This window comes from Aedes aegypti, chromosome 3, assembly GCF_002204515.2.
Source record: "Aedes aegypti strain LVP_AGWG chromosome 3, AaegL5.0 Primary Assembly, whole genome shotgun sequence".
NCBI lineage: Eukaryota > Metazoa > Arthropoda > Insecta > Diptera > Culicidae > Aedes > Aedes aegypti.
The window spans coordinates 225,070,720-225,087,578 of NC_035109.1; the positions used below are offsets into that span (position 1 = coordinate 225,070,720).

At 37.2% G+C, this 16,859-nt stretch overlaps 1 protein-coding gene across 4 annotated transcripts in view; it reads left to right on the plus strand.

Annotated features, from left to right (window-relative positions):
• The window catches only part of LOC5570582 (guanylate cyclase 32E), a 169,667-nt gene that overhangs the window by 62,170 nt on the left and 90,638 nt on the right, over positions 1–16,859 (plus strand). The window contains exon 1 of one of the 4 annotated variants that reach the window (XM_021849031.1): positions 3,625–3,960. The exons of the other annotated variants lie outside the window; for them this stretch is intronic. The gene's annotated coding sequence lies outside the window, so the exon portion shown is untranslated. Of the gene's footprint in view, positions 1–3,624; positions 3,961–16,859 lie in introns of those variants that run through there. 4 annotated transcript variants of the gene reach the window in all.

Genomic DNA, 16,859 nt, shown 5'->3' on the forward strand with positions numbered 1-16,859 from the left:
GCATGTTTGAGCGACCATTTTGACTCGAGAGTAACCTCTGAAAAGGTCGTCGAGTCTAGTACCGTTTTGTCTCAAATTCCGAACAGTCTCATATTCCGAACACTCGATTTTTGTATGGCGATGTGGTTGAAATGTTTCGCTGAAATATGTCACCAAATTGCCAGGAAATGGCAGTCAATTAAAATTAAATTTAATCATCTTCCAATTTATTTTATACCTCGGGAGTAGTGGTGAATCTCTAGTTCTAGGTCAATAAAACTAGCTCAGATAGATTTATTTGCGAAATTATTCATTTGAATACGATTTATTCGTGCTGTTCGAAATTTGAATCAAGGTGTTCGGAATATGAGACAGAATGAACACAGTGTTCAGCATTTGAACCAAAATTTTGTTCCATACTTTTACGTAAAAACAATACTAAATGAGTTCAAATAAGCATTTTTATCGACACACTCAACAGCTAACCGGTATACATTACGAATAAATTAAAATTTTCACAAATATCAGCTAAATTATGCCCACCAAATGCATTTAAAGCCACTGTTGGCCTTAAGTGTTCGGAATATGAGTCAAAACGGTACACGATACCGAAGGTCGAGTTGAGGTCGAATTACGCGTATCTGTCAAAAGATAAACTCTAGTGAAATTAAATGGTATAGTACTAAATTCGGTTTTTCATCTACTTCTACTCTAAAAAGGGCCATAGAAAGCGGATTGTTTGCAAAATTTTAAGTTCGAAACTATTGGATTTGAAGAGAAAAACGTTCTATGAAGGATTCAGGTGTCAACATTTCCTGAATCAGCATTCTCTAACGTCTAGAAAAATGTTTTAAAGGTGCGTGTTCAAAATTGGTCTAGAATGTTAAATGATCTGTATTTGTATAATATAGAGCCAAATCGTGGGATTTAAGCGCACCTGAAGTTATAAATTTTACTCCTTTTGGTCGTCTTTATACTTTTTCATACATGTATGCATATTTACAGAACTTTATGAGTCTGTTTGGAATTTGAGACAAAACTATATACGTTTTATTGCACTGTCCAAGGTACATCCACAACCATTGGTACCGGCACCCTACTGTGGGTCCATCGATGCAATTCGAGCTGTTGTAGTGGTGAGTCAAGTTTATCGTTGCATTTTATTGCGTGCACACACGAATCGATGTGTTTACGCCAAAAGATGCATATAAAATATGAATTTAATTGAAATCGAAAGCGCCCATATGGACATGTGCGAGTATGCACATGGTGAATGCACCGAGTCGACGTAGTTTTCGTCGCCTAGCTGTTGCCGTGGGTGGAATTGTCATTGCATGAGTTTGTAGGTTTGGTGGTGCTTCATGACGTTATTTGCGTTCAGTACTGATGCATAAGGATATGTAACTGTGGTCCGGGCCACAATGCTGCTGCTGCTGCATCTTTCACCACTTTACGGTGCGGTTCATTTGGTCATAAACAAACCATTCTGTGAAAGGGAACTTGGGCGTGAAAAACAATGTAGGGAGCCGAATCCTATTCTTGGCACTTTTGATTCACTTCGGCAGCGGGGTTTTTTGAAAGCTAGAAAGCTGAAATTTGGCCACAATATGCGTCGTACTGTACCGCTTCTTATTGCAATGTTTCAGACAATTCGGCCGAGAAAAAACCCCCCATGCCAAAGTGAATCATGGAAGTGCCCAAGAGGTTCTGCTCCCTACCATGAGTTGGCGAGCTCGCTTCTTGCCATAGTTGATCGGGGAGTATCTGAGGGAAAGGTATTGGCCTTAGGGTAGCTGAATGAAAAACAAAATAGTAGAGGTATCGAAAAATAAAAGAAGCCAATTGACCCAAAATATAACTTACAATAAACATAAAAGTCTTAGGTCTATATTGTACATACCTAATTTAGATCTGCAAAGCTGCGTAGTCAACATATAGATTTTAAGAGTTTCATAATTTATATGCAATGTATTACAGTAAGTAAGATTGATATGCAAATTACAGTAGGTAACATTGACTGCCTGCATGGTTCTTGGATGAATTTTTCAGATATTTTTGGTTTGATAAATAATCAAATTGCTATTTCTGAGGATAAGGTCCAGAGTTCAATCCCTAAAGCAAATTCCTTCACCCTGGGCAAACTTGAATTTTAGACATAACATTTTTGTTTCAATACAATAAATAGGATTACTGTACCTAGTCTCTTCTTTATTGGTTGTAGATTTTTGAAGTAGCACGACCTATAATCAAAAAAGTAATAGGCAAATATCACTCCGATTTCTGGTGGTTAGTGAGAATCGTCAAAAAAGAGGTTGGGTGGAGATTGCACCGTGTGCAACATAGGAAGGAGCACACAATTTACATTTTTACTCGGAATAGCTATTTTGTACACGATCAGAGAGCATTGAAAAACATAATAAACTTGTTTTTCTACGAAAATGTACAGATCCAGTCAGTGCCTTTGTACGATTAGTGTTTGGCAACATAGGTTATAAACTTCTGGATTCTTTGTTAGTCGTTATATTTGTTGTGAAATCACGCGTATCGCAAGAATAATGGTTACAAATGATTATGTTAATGGAAAATAGTTGCATGATTCTCGGCATCTGGTACATGATTAATGCATATCTCACAGACTTTCCGGAATCGATCGATCAACTGCAAAAATCTATCGTTTGCGCGGCCTAGCATGAAGTCGGCGGCCTCGTCCGGGCTTTCTGTTGAATATTACGGTTGTTAACAAAATTTTCCGTTTTACGGTAGCCGCCGTGTGCTACTGCAGCTGTTAAGGGGACACGGGAGACCGTGTTATTTTCCCTATCTTTCGTCTCTTTCTAACAATAATCATCAGAACTTTGTGGAAGCAAATCTCGAGTTTTAGTGAACCGATGAAGCTGAAAATTTATCGGGTTGTGCACTACATATATAGAATCATAGTGATACATCTTTGCATCGATATATGGAGTGGTTCTTGGGATTTGCTTCTTGAAATGGATAGGGTGCGGCCTTAAAGTTTTACCGCAGGCCTCGAAATCATTCTATCATTGAAGCCACGGTGTACTATATTAAGAAGGTGATATATTCCGGAAACTGACAGCTACTCACCTCAAACAAATTTACGATAAAAATGATCTAGTGGTCCGGAAGGTATATGGTACGATAGGTGTGACGTCACATTTTTACAATCAAACTTGATAATTACATCAGTAAAGAGCCTGCCTTGTTTTTTTTTATGCCGTGATTGAAGCAAACAATTCAATCATAGCATGCTTGAAATAGAAAAAGCTATGAAAAATATCAACAATAACAATAATCATCAAGACTCTCACATCAAGACGTTAACCAAGGTTTAATTGAGGCCTCCTGACGAATTACCAGTGCAAATCAGTGATGTGACAGCTGCGATAGCTTTTCGTTGAACCGTAGAACGAGAAGTTTTCTCTAAAATTTCAATATTATCTTTGCTTGTCGTTCTTCCGGCATCCGGGCAACGTGACTAGTCCAACGCAACCTGCCGTATTTTATACGCTTGACAATATCCACCTCTTTATACACTTGGTACAACTCGTGATTCATGCGACGTCGCCAGATGCCATTTTCTAATTTAATGCCGAGTATTGTTCGCAGCACTTGGGTCGCAGCAGGCTGTGCGCGCGGGTTGACGTGTTTTGTATTTGCTGCCACGTTTCATCTTGATTCTTCATATATTCGGCCGGTGAAAATATCTAAACGAAGAGTGGTGCTATGCCACCCGAAGCTATTAAGAAGAAAAGTATTAAATTGTGAGAAGAATGTGTTGATTCAGCAGAAAATTATTTCGATTACGCGTCATTTTAAAGTTCGACCGATGAAAACTTGAATCGTCTGATGGTGCTATGCCACTCGGAAAACAATGTGAAAAAAGTTACTTGTGATGTGAAAAAAATGCTTATAGATGTTTTATGAGTGGTTTGAAGCAGCAATGGAAAGAACAACAAACTGGTGAGATCGTTCAAAACTATATGACCATTTGTAACCACTAAATACGTGCCAGGGTCGAAAATCTAATTTTTACAATTCGATTGCGTATCGGCTTACTTTTTATCAAGGGAATGACCTACATAACAGCCTACTTTTCCTACCGATACAAACAGTGCTGAAAAGTGTTACTTTTCAGCACTGATAACAGTATCGAAAAGTAGCACTTTTCAGTTCTGTTTTGAAAGTTACTGAATCGGCGTCGGAACACCTCCATACGTCATTTATTGAAATGCTGTGATTTTCTCAAACCAGTTTCTGATTCTAGGATCCGAATCCGATTCAATTCGGTTCGTCAAATGGATGTAGAATCAGAACTTAAGTTGATTCTTCATCCATTTGACGAACCGAATTAAATCGGATTCGGATCCGAGATTCAGAAGCTGGTTGACCGTGGGGATTCTAAGTCTTGCGGAAGTAGAGGATTTATGGGTTCACTATATAAAAGGACGGGAACGTTATGGGGCGGTTCTTGTAATCTTGGCAATTCAGCATATACAATATGGTTGAAAATTCTAAGTGGGGCATCCTTACCTGGTCTGTCTTTAAAAGTAGAATCAGCAATGAAAGTGTGAAAATTTGTGACAGTCATTCCACAGCCTACCTGATTGAGAAACACTGAGTTGCTACAACGCATGGATGGCCATGTGGATTTTCTTGAAATATACCCAAAAATCCAACTTTACCGGCATTTTTCGTTATTGCAAAAAATGTTGTATGCAACTCGTTGCAAAACTCGATTTTTTCAGCACTCGTCGTATTTATCCAACTCGGCAAGCCTCGTTGGATAAATGTACGACTCGTGCTGAAAAAATCATCATTTTGCAACTTGTTGCATAAATAACTATTTCGATTCGGGAAGTATGAAATCATTTCAGATATCCAATTAATATCTGGGTGCTTTCGTGCGGGGCTTGCTGTGATGAAAACGACCTCAGAATGTGTGTGTATGAACAGCCATTCTAGAAATGGGTCGTTGGAATTGCAGTAGAGCTATCACTTTCCATCTCCAGGGCTAAAGTTGTCTACATCTATACAGACATCTAAGTGTCTCGATAAATAGGTGCACACAAATTTCTTCCATAAAAGCACTGCCGGTCAGTGGGCGGTGGATTGTAAACACACACACACACACACACACACACACACACACACATTATTGTTCGCACCACTTCTTTCAATGTCCATGATTCCACCGGAAGGATCAGTGTCTTCTAAAACGCGAGTTTTGTTTTTGTTTGTAGGCTACGAGACTTGAGCTGGTTACTGAGCCCGTAAAGGTGAAACAGTTTGGAATCAACTTCTAAGATTGCACTAAAACTTCAAAGGCACAAATCTCACAAAGAAAGCATCCCATAACAGTGCACTTTTTATTTTGGCTTTGTGCACTAGCAGAAAGCTTAAAATAAGAAGCTCAGGAACATTTGCCAACTATTCCTCCAGTTTTGTGCCGTTGAAAACGTGAGTAGGTGGAGAAGTCGGCCATTGTGCCGGCCATCTTTGCATTCCGAGATGTTCCCTGATGGCAACTGCAGTACGTCATTTTACCTCGCGGGTAACATCATTATCGCACGTCACTAGTGTTCCAAGATATACGAATTCTTCTAGCACTTCAAACTTTTCACCACCTAGCACCATTCCGCTACCACTAACACGTCTGGACCCACGTTGACCACAAGCTATCATGTAGTTTGTCTTTGTGGTGTTGATCGTGAGTTCGATCCTCGCTGTCCCCCACTTGAAAGGCACGAATCAGTCTAATCAGCTTCGCTGGAAAGCCATGGTCGGACATAATTTGCCACAACTCGTTTCTCTTCACTCTTCACGCTGCTTTGTTATCTACAAACAGATGATGGGTCTGCAAGTTGTACTCGTAGTACAATAATGATACGGTGAAGGAGTTCGTGCAGCTGCTTACTCTCTTGTTTGAGAAGTTTGGTCGGCAGATCGTCCTTCCCAGCAGCTTTGTTTTTCTAAGCCCATTAATAGGAGGTTCCAGAGCCTGTCCATCGTCATTGATAAGAATTCTGCTACCATATCCACGTTCGTTCTCTTCGTTTAACAATGACTCGAAGTACTGTTTCCACCTGGCGACCACCATTGGTTTATCCGTTAACAAGTTCGGTCGTTGCACATGGCGGGAAACGGTACTGTTTTTCTCCGCACAGCATTGACAGATTCTTAGAACCGTCGCATATCGTTCTGTTCCATAGCTTCTTGCGCCTGAACAATTACTGCCTCTTCGTGCTCTTTTTTATTTCTGCGATGGATCCGTCTTTCGGACTTCCTAGCTTCCTTGTACCGCTCACTGCTCTGACGGGTACTGGGTACCAACATCGCTAATCCTTCTAGCCACGTTCTTCTCAATCGTCATTCTCTGGCACTGCTCGTCGAACCAACCGTTCTTTGGTCTTCGTTGAGCAGTATCTTCTTCTTCTTCTTCTTTCTGGCTTTACGTCCCCACTGGGGCAGAGCCTGCTTCTCAGCTTAGTGTTCTTATGAGCACTTCCACAGTTATTAACTGAAAGCTTACTATGCCAATGACCATTTTTGCATGCGTATATCGTGTGGCACGTACGAAGATACTCTATGCCCTGGGAAGTCGAGAAAATTTCCAACCCGAAAAGATCCTCGACCGGTGGGATTCGAACCCACGACCCTCAGCTTGGTCTTGCTGAATAGCTGCGCGTTTACCGCTACGGCTATCTGGGCCTATTAATCTCTAATTCAAGAGGATTAGAGACACATAATCCAATAATGAATTAGAATAATCAACATAAGAGTCTGAAGTTTTTTAAAACGTATCAGAAGATCAGAAGGTTTTTTAGGGTTTATGGCTCCTAGTTTTATTACTCTCATTTGTCATATATCAATAGATTAGTACTATCTAGCATTGTATTGCCATAGATATTTGATAGTTTTTTAAACAATCATGCAACATATACTACATGAAGTACTACCGACTGCGCAGTCCACATTCTACCAGCACAGAAATTAACACACACCAATCTAGGTTAATTATTATCGCACCTGCTGTACACGAAATCGGAACGTCAATAAAACATCATTCTAATTATTCAACACCGATGTGAGGTGCCACTGTGACTTGTTCAGTCACATGTAGGTGCTAGCGCACAGAGGTCCAAATTTACAAAAAGTTGACAAAAATAAAATGTCGAAAAAACACATTCATCCTAAATATAAGATATTTAAGATAACATACGAGAATTTAACAAGAAAAACGTTTTCATCATGTTTGGGCGCTAAATAGCTGTATATGTCAAAAAAAAAAACTTATTTTTGCTTCGAAACTTGACTATTAAATCTTCACCATAATACGTGCAAACTTGGGTTTTAGCATATTTTTTCCGATCGTTAATTCGTATTGCCTAGATTATGCAATACCGAACGTAGGTATGTTGAATGATGAAAGGACATCGTTATAAAGTACAAATCGCTACTCGCTCAATGGCGCATTCAAGCGATATTACTCAAATAGGTTCTTCAACTCTAAACCATGTTCCAAAAAACCTTTTATGAATAAAAAATAGCAAAATATTGATAATTTTAAATTCGTGCCATGATAGTTTGAATCTGAACCACTGTGAAGCGGCGCGCGACTGGTGAATCTAGTTGCTTCGTCACCATCTGACTGGTGAAACACGACGACGACGCCTGTAATTGATTTTTGCGCTATCAAAGTCCGATTGAACAGAAGTTCTCAGCCAAAGAGGGGCGAAAAGTGGCTCGTCATAGAAATAAAGTAAAGAATGCCCGGCCGGTACGATGACACACATTGATAAGTCGGTCAATCATCCTACTCAAGTGTACAGCAACGGAAGGAAACTCATCCGTTTTTGAAATGGCAGTAAAAATATTCCCGCTCTTAGCTTGACGGACGAACTGTCTGCCACTGTAGGAAAACACAGAAAAGCCATATAAATCAATCTTCTTTCCAGAGTGCAAGAAATGTACGAAAAATCTGCAAAATAATGGGGATAGTTATCAAAACATTAAGGCGCCAATAAAAAATCCGAAATATACCAAAAGAGACTACGCCTATAACTGAGGACAAGGAAGAGATGACAAACCGAAAAAATAGGTCAACTTTTCCAAGCTGTTGAGCACGTTCGGGAAATTTCGCTATAGTGATATTGATCAGTGTTTGTAATTCTACTCCCTCCGCCAGGAAAAAAAATCGGTTGCTATCAATGAATATCTGTTTATTGTTTATTGAACGATAAATGTAATCTGTGGCTAAGCAGATGTTGGTTCAAATTTCGGACAAAAATGATTATCTTTGAGATATGATTGAAGGGTGGTGCATATTTGGGTTTGCTTTTATCGATCAATTATACTCAATACTGAAGAATCTAGATTCATTTAAGAGGAAAATAACCATCAACAATTTTAAAACCCAGATTTTTTTTGCTCTACATCATTTTTTTTGGCGATAGGGTGCCGGTACCAATGGTTGTAATGTACCAGTAGATTGGATTATGAAATAAAACCAACATTTTTCGATAAAAACGACATGTGTTATTTTTGGTAAATAGTTCGTCTCTAGTTTAGTCGTTTTGCCAAATTTCACCGCTTTATTTTATCAAAAAGTCATATAAATAATTAAGTTTATGCAAAAAATTTGCTCCCTTGCACCAGTAGTTGCCATCGTGCTCCAGTAGTGGATCAACGTAAGGAAGCAGTTTTTAAAATGGATGTATAAAAATGAAGAAAAGCCCTAGAAATGATATTTATGCTTCATTCGAAAGATATTAATTGCTGTTCCAAGGGAAAAATGTTAAACCTATGTAAAAATTTACCATTTTGTTCAAAATTCCTTGTACCATTCCCGAACGTCTACTACTGGAGCACTAGCGCAACTACTGGAACACGTGTACCAATAGTGGCTCAAGCGATTTTATATTGAAAAATTAGTGTTATCACTCTTTTTATATTTTTCCCATATAGCAGAGGTTGAAATCTTTCTGTTGACGCCAAAAGATCTCTGTTAAGGCTTTTCGTTATTTTGTTATGATTTTTTATAGCTTAGGTAGTCCACTAATGGCACCGCCACTCTACATAGATTTGGATTTTTTGTTACTTAGTGGATACATATATTTTATTAATTTGTTAAAGTTAAGTTTTCATCTAGCATAAGCATTAGATGCTTAACTCCATCAAACCAATTTATTGGAACCCTTCTAATGGTGACAACATGTCTACCTGAAGGTTTCAAATAATGAGCCTTTGGTTTATGTGGGAATATTATTAGTTGAGTTTTGGAAGCATTAAGAGAAATCTTCCATTTTTGCAAGAATGATGAAAAAATATCAAACCTTTTTTTGAAATCTACTACAGACTACACACATTATTGGTCTCAAAATGCTGCCTAGAGAAACATCAGTTCTTACAGCAAGTCTTTCAGACTTGGAGTTCTGATAATTAACCTGAAGTGTACGATTTGACAAATAACTATGGATTATTCTAATAATGTATGTAGGAAACTTAAAGTTTTTTTTTTTAAATTTTACAATCAAGTATTCATGCCAAACACTGTCAAATGCTTTTTCTATGTCTAGAAGAGCAAAAACATTAGAAAAGCATTCAGTTTGTTGTAACGTATCAAATTTGTTACACGTAAAAGTTGGTGAGTGGTCGAATGTCCATGTTGGAATCCGAACTGTTCATTGGCAAAAAAATGATTTTTCGTTTATGTGGACCATAATTCTGTCGCCTGTGGACCATAAAAATGGCCTTTTCAAAAAGTTAACTGATGGAGGAAAGCAAACTGATTGAACGATAGCTAGAAGCTTCTGCAGGATTTTTGTCTGGTTTCTAAATTGGTACAACCTTAGCATGTTTCTATTTGTCAGGAAAATATGCGAACTGAAAACATATACAGTTGACTCTCCCTTACTCGATATTCCGTATCTCGATATCGAGTTAGAGAACCATAGTAAACGTTGATTTTCATGGCTACCTTGATGGTCCCTTGAATCGCATTTGAACTGGTTTTGTGTTCTATGATAAGCTACTTTCTGGAAGTTTCTTGATGAGGATGTAAAAAATTCCATCATCGCCAGGGGCTTTCATGTTTTTGATTTTTTTTTATAATAGTTTTAACTTCTTCCAAATGCAGTCTCCCAGGAATTTTCGAAAACGTTCTCTTGTTTGAGAATGTTTTCGAAATCCTGAGTAACTTGATTTTCTGTTGGACTAGTAAGTCCTAAATTAAAATTGTTCATGCTGTCAAACTGCATAGCAGGTTTTTAAGCTTTTTCGCAATTAGTAAGTAATAATTTGTTTTTTTCTTTTAATGCCGGTATTGGCTTTTGAGGTTTTTTCAAAATTGCGGATAATTTCCAGAAGAATTTAGAGCCAGGGTGCAATTGAGAAATTTTATTTTCATTTTATTGTGAAAATTCATTTTTAATTTCTTTCTGCAGATCCTGCCATATAATTTTTATTTCAGGATCGCGAGTGCGTTGAAATTACCTTCTCTTCACGTTTTAAAGATTAATCAAGAGTTTAAAATCATCGTCTATAGTCACGGATTCAAATTTTACTTCACATTTAGTTATTGAAATGTCCCTGGCTTCAACAATGGAATTTGTTAAAGTTTGAAGAGTATCAAGCTGTATTTGTAAACAAATGTTCGCATCAAGATTACTGTCAATGTTTGTTTCATATTCAAAAAAAAAAAACGTAAAAAAAATGGAGCTGTTAGAATTGAGAATTGTTTCATGGGATATCAGGGAAAACAGGGACATGATCAGAATCAAAATCAGCATGAGTAACCAATTGGCTGCAAAGATGACTAGATTCGGTTAAGACCATATCAATCGTAGAAGGGTTTCTAGAAGATGAAAAACAGGGCTATCAGGGACTATCAGGGTATTGAATTGAGAAATATCTTGAAGAGCACTCATCAAATAAAATTCTGTAGTTGGAAGATGTGGAGAATTTCGGGAACGAAAAACGTCTGCCTGGCTCGAGCCTCGACGACTCGTCTACGCGAAGGACAATCCCAAAAGTTAGACTTATGGTTGCCCCCACAATTCGCGCATACACAATTTTTGGTATCATCCGTCACAGGACAGATGTCCTTAGTGTGAGAAGAACCTCCGTAAATCATGCATTTAGCATTCATACGGCAATGTTTTGTACCATGACCCCACTTTTGGCATCGACGGCACTGAGTGGAGTTCTGGAAATTCCCTCAAGGTTTCTGGAAGTGTTCCAATGTCACACGGACATCGAAAATCAGCCTTGTTTTTTCTAAGGCTTTTATACTTTTTAGTGCACTTTAAACTAAATAATATTCTTGAGAAGGCCCTTTCCGAAGAAAGCCTGACTGGGTTCTCTTTTTCATATTGATTACTTAGACTGGGGAAATTCCAAGAAAATCATTTATTTCATTTTTGATTGTATTCAGGTGACTTATAGCTATCTGAGAGACCTTTCAAGACGAATTTGAACAAACGTTCAGTTTTGTCGTCATGAGTAAAAAAATGCTTCTTCTCTTTAAGAGTTTCCAGCAAACGCAACAGTCTTCCTTTTTTGTGATTTGGAAAAAAAACCTTGGTTCCGCTGATGGCATTCAAGATCTCCTGCCTAAATCCTCCAAATTCGACACAACTGACCACGATAGGCGGCACTCTTTGTTTCTTCACTTGAATCAAAGTACCTGGGCTAGAGGCTGCTTCGATTTGATGTTCGGAAAATTTGTCTGAAGCGTTGAACTGATTACTCAATTCAATGAAATTATCAACATTAACCATTTCACCCTTGGAAGAGAGCACACATTCCGGAGAGATGTCCTTTCTTCCATTTTTGCCACGTTTAGTGACAGTTTTTGGAAGGAAGTTGTGAATTCAGAGATTCGCCCTTCCTTTTGTTCGTGGTTGTACCCATGAATAAACGATAGAAGTCGTGAACTTCTAAGAGGTTTTTTCCCAAGACGGTATCCAAGATGGATTACCACCGCTAGCTTTCGCTAACGGGTCCAATGAAAAATCGATACTCTCAGAATATGGTTCGATCAACTATTTCGGATCTAAATCCAAACTCTGACCTTGCTAATACAATCCCGTGCAAAAGTTTGTGTTCACCCCTTAAAAACAAACAAAAGAATTTGGCCATATCTCTGCACAGTTAAAAATTGTGAAGATTACACGTTATGTTTACTTCATTTATGCGATGTAAACATGACGCCATGTAAATTTAAGTCTGAAATCGTGTAAAAATGTGTTACATGTCATGTAACCACAGAGGATCTTGCTGGATTACATCACATATAATTGAAGTTTACATGACATATCATGTAAATATCCATGATACTCCACGCTCCAATTATGTGCATTATATGTCTCAGAAATTTACACGTTTCGTTCGAACTGTGTGGGATTACACATCTAATTGAAACATTTTTCAGAAATAACACTGAAGATACATGGCTGATTTCTCAGCACGACATCGGACTCACACGACAAGCCATCGTGATTACAAACTTGTAAACAGAGTGTGTTCTTATCATCGTAGTTCAGTTGTTTACTAAGTCGTGCCCAAATTCCAGCTACAAATAAACAAACCGTTTTGAAAATAATCAGTGCTAACCTCTCAAACTGGTAGGAGGTTTGGGGCATAATGGGCACCTTAAAATGAATTTTGCTTGAAGACTAAACTAGCAATAAAGCTCAGTTTATATGAACACGTTGCATGAAGAATGGTTTTATTAAGCATTATGGTTTTGTGTGATGAGGTATAATATGTTTGAAAATAGCATTGGGGATTCATTTCACTCCACGTTTTCATTATTCTACTACTCCCGTAAATTTGTTTTCCCATCCAAATTTCATCATTGCCCTAGTGACCATGTATTTCACCATCTTGCGACTTGTCGGTCAGCAATCGTACAGTAATCAAGAGGAAATTTATGAAGTGATGTGAGCTGGATTGTCGATTTCGGAGTGCCCTTCATGCTGAACACATTTGAAATTTCGACTTGATGGGGTAACTAAGCGATGAATGCTAGTGGAAGTCGTACATTATTTTTATTTCAATCGACCGGAATTCTATACGCCTTGACATCTTACATAGATAGAAATTCTAACACAATAATAAAAAGGTTTTTGGGGCTTTACTCATTGCGACGTGACAAAAAAAGCTCACGATAGAAAGTTTTGTCTTGGGATAGTGGAAAGACTTATCTTCTCACTATCGCACGACAGTTATGAAACTTGCCGCAGTCCTGGTTTAAGGTATTGCGAGAATTTTCTCGCTTTGAATAATGATTCTTTTGTATGTTGATGGAACATTTTGTTGCTTTTCATATGTGAAATGGTTTCTCAAAATTGCAATTCCTTTTTTTAAGTTTTATATTAGTATTCTTACAAACATTACATTCATTTCTAATATCTAGGTGTCCAGTGTTAGAAAACACTATCATCATAATTTGGTAAAACAAATTTAATATTTTATTACCATTTTGTTAACAACATATTACATTTCATTTGCAGTAGCAGTTCAGATTTTTTACAGGTGAGTTGATTTCACCTACTTATAAGAGAAAAAAAAATGCTATTCCAGTGTACCTGCCCAGTCAGAATTCATGTCAACATAGAATCATGTACATGAGAAGAATGCTCAACTTTGTGTTATAACACTGTTCGACAAAAAAAAATTTGGCTGGATCAGGGACGCGGTTATATGGGTCTTGAAGTGCAAGAAAAGTGTAGAAAGAGGCCGTTTTCAAATGATTTGCAGCACCCCTGGATTAGTTTTTGACAAAGTTTGAAAATTTTGCATTTTTCATCAAAAAAAGCGTAATAAGCAAAATATCAATATATTTTCAAATTCAATTATTCAACCATTGAATTAGTCAAATCAATATTTTTTAGCCCTAGATCGCTTCAGGGAAACGTGCACCATTTCAGAAGAATATTGGCATCATTTTTATATATGAATTTGGAATGTTAACGATCATTAAACAAGCATACGAGGATGTGCACCATATAAATACTACTTATTTTTCTATTCCACTCATCTGGTTCATTATATAATAATTATTATAGGTTCAAGAAGATGCTTGATTATGATTTATTTCTTTGCTCCATTTTATAAAGCAATGAGCAATGCAATCCAGTAACATTTGAGTTCAACAAGGATACGACTACGGCAAATTGATGTGTCTGTGATGTGATGTGATGTGAATATATGGGCTGGTTGGTCTAATAAACTCTCAGCAGAAATACAAAATTTATATAGGTTGGACACTGACATGTAAGTGGTCTTACATGCGCTAGTCGGTTTATCAGGAGACGATGTCTGTAAAAAAATGTGATAACATTGTTATTTGCAATTTCTACATCTTTCGATAGGTACTCATTAATAATTGTTTACTTATCGTGACATTCATTTTCCTCGGAATATCCCTAGGAAAATTACAGAATAACATAAAATAGCAACAAATAATTTAGTAATCATCATTATCACATTTTTTGCGAAAGCCGCTCAGGCAGGCATGAGCTCTTTTCGATTCAATCTGTGCACAATACTAATCATTTGTGAAAATTGATTTAATGGTAACATGCCTGCTTCTTACTTGTAAGATGAAACAATTTCTGGTTAAACCATTTCCGATATTTTTTTATTTTTCGGTTCTAAATTTCACATGTTTTTTGGCAATTTTAATTAAACTTTCAGTTTTGAGATTTGGAATGAATTTCACAAATAATTGCGATATATTCAAAATGAGTAAAACACTTGTTTTTCTATGTCTTCTTGTTTAAAGAAAGAAAAATAGAAATTACGTGAAGTTTCGCAAAATTGTTTATCACAAATGTATGGATAAAGTGTTTCTTCACCTAATTGAAAAGCATTTTTACTCGTTTCGAGGATATGGGAATGGGGGCTCATAAATGGACACGTTTGTCCTTATATGGGAGACGAGTTTAAAATTAACCTTAATGGTCGACTTCTTTATGTTTCCAATATGCTTACAACTAAACCCATTTGAAGAAAACATCTCATTGAACAAGAAACTAACGCTCCATTTGAAAGTTTGATTAAAATTGCTGAAAAATATGTGAAATGTAGAACAAACAAAAAAATCGGAAATGGTTTAACCAGAAATTGTATCATCTTACAAGTAAGAAGTAGGCATGTTACCACTAAATCAGTTTTCACAAATGATTAGTATTGTGCGCAAACTGAATCAAAAAGATCTCATGCCTGCCTGAGTGGCTGTCAAATGATGTCACAAAAAAAGTGAAATTGTTGATTACTGAATTATTGGTTGCTATTTTACGTTAGTCTGTAATTTCTAGGGATATTCTGATAACAAATGGACCTCACGATAAGTAATCTATTCTTAATGAGTACCTTTAAAAATCTTTGGAAATCGCAAATAACATTATTATGACATTTTTCACGGACTTCGCCATCGGCTCCTGATAAACCGACTAGCTCATGTAAGACCACTTACATGTCAGTGTCCAACCTAATTTTGTATTACTGCCAAGAGTTTATTAGACCAACCAGCCCATATAAACATAACAGACACATCAATTTTCCGTATTCGTATCCTTGTTGAACTCAAATGTTACTGGATTGTATTGCTCATTGCTTTATAAAATGGAGCAAAAAATTAAATCCTAATCAAGCGTCTTCTTGAACCTATAATAATTATTATATAATGAACCAGATGTGTGGAATAGAAAAATAAGTAGTATTTATATGGTGCACATCCTCATATGCTTGTTTAATGATCGTTAACATTCCAAATTCATATATAAAAATGATGCCAATATTCTTCTGAAATGGTGCACGTTTCCCTGAAGCGATCTAGGGCTAAAAAATATTGATTTGATTAATTCAATGGTTGAATAATTGAATTTGAAAATATATTGATATTTTGCTTATTACGCTTTTTTTGATGAAAAATGCAAAATTTTCAAACTTTGTCAAAAACTAATCCAGGGGTGCTGCAAATCATTTGAAAACGGCCTCTTTCTACATTTTTCTTGCACTTCAAGACCCATATAACCGCGTCCCTGATCCAGCCAAACAATTTTTTTTGTCGAACAGTGTAATTTGTATTGAACATCAACATCATACTTAACAATGCCATTTACGTGTTGCAATGAACACCAAATAAACAGTACCTACATTTCATCCTAGAGAGTTACTACTTAGCAAAAGATATTTGATCAAAAAAGAGGAAAATCAACCGTTCGTCTTGAAAGGCTTAGAAAGTCTCAATTAGTTGCACAACATATGTAATCATAAATAGTTACAAGAGCCAATTTGGTAAATGAACAATTTACTTTCTTATATGCCAAAGAACATTTTGAAAAGAAACCAACTTCATCGCAGTCACGCACTACGAGTCAATTTTGAAGTCATCACCAACACGAATTTGCAAAATTTCGGAAGGACGATACAAAACCCTACTGCCAATCTCCACCAAACCCTGGATTATACAGTCACTACGAACTGGCAGTCTAACAAGGATAGAGTAACATGTTTTATCAGCCGGATTTGGTGTGACTTGTCCTACGCAAAAGAGCCGCTGTGTAGATATATCCAATTTCCGCTTTCCTGCGTATCGGATGCATGTCTGCCATTCCGAAACCCACCGCAGCGACGACGTCATGCATCTCTAGCAGAGACTCGAATTTCAAATTGGATACAATGAGGAATTAGCTAAGCCCCCCTGTGTGATTTAGATCTGACTGTATCATCCCATGAATATTCAGCCACCCGAACCGTTTCCTTGCCGTCGTCGTCGTTGAGATGGCGTGATTTATTGGCTCTCGATAGCTAATGGACCGTTTGACCTAGTTTGCAGTCAATAGGAAACA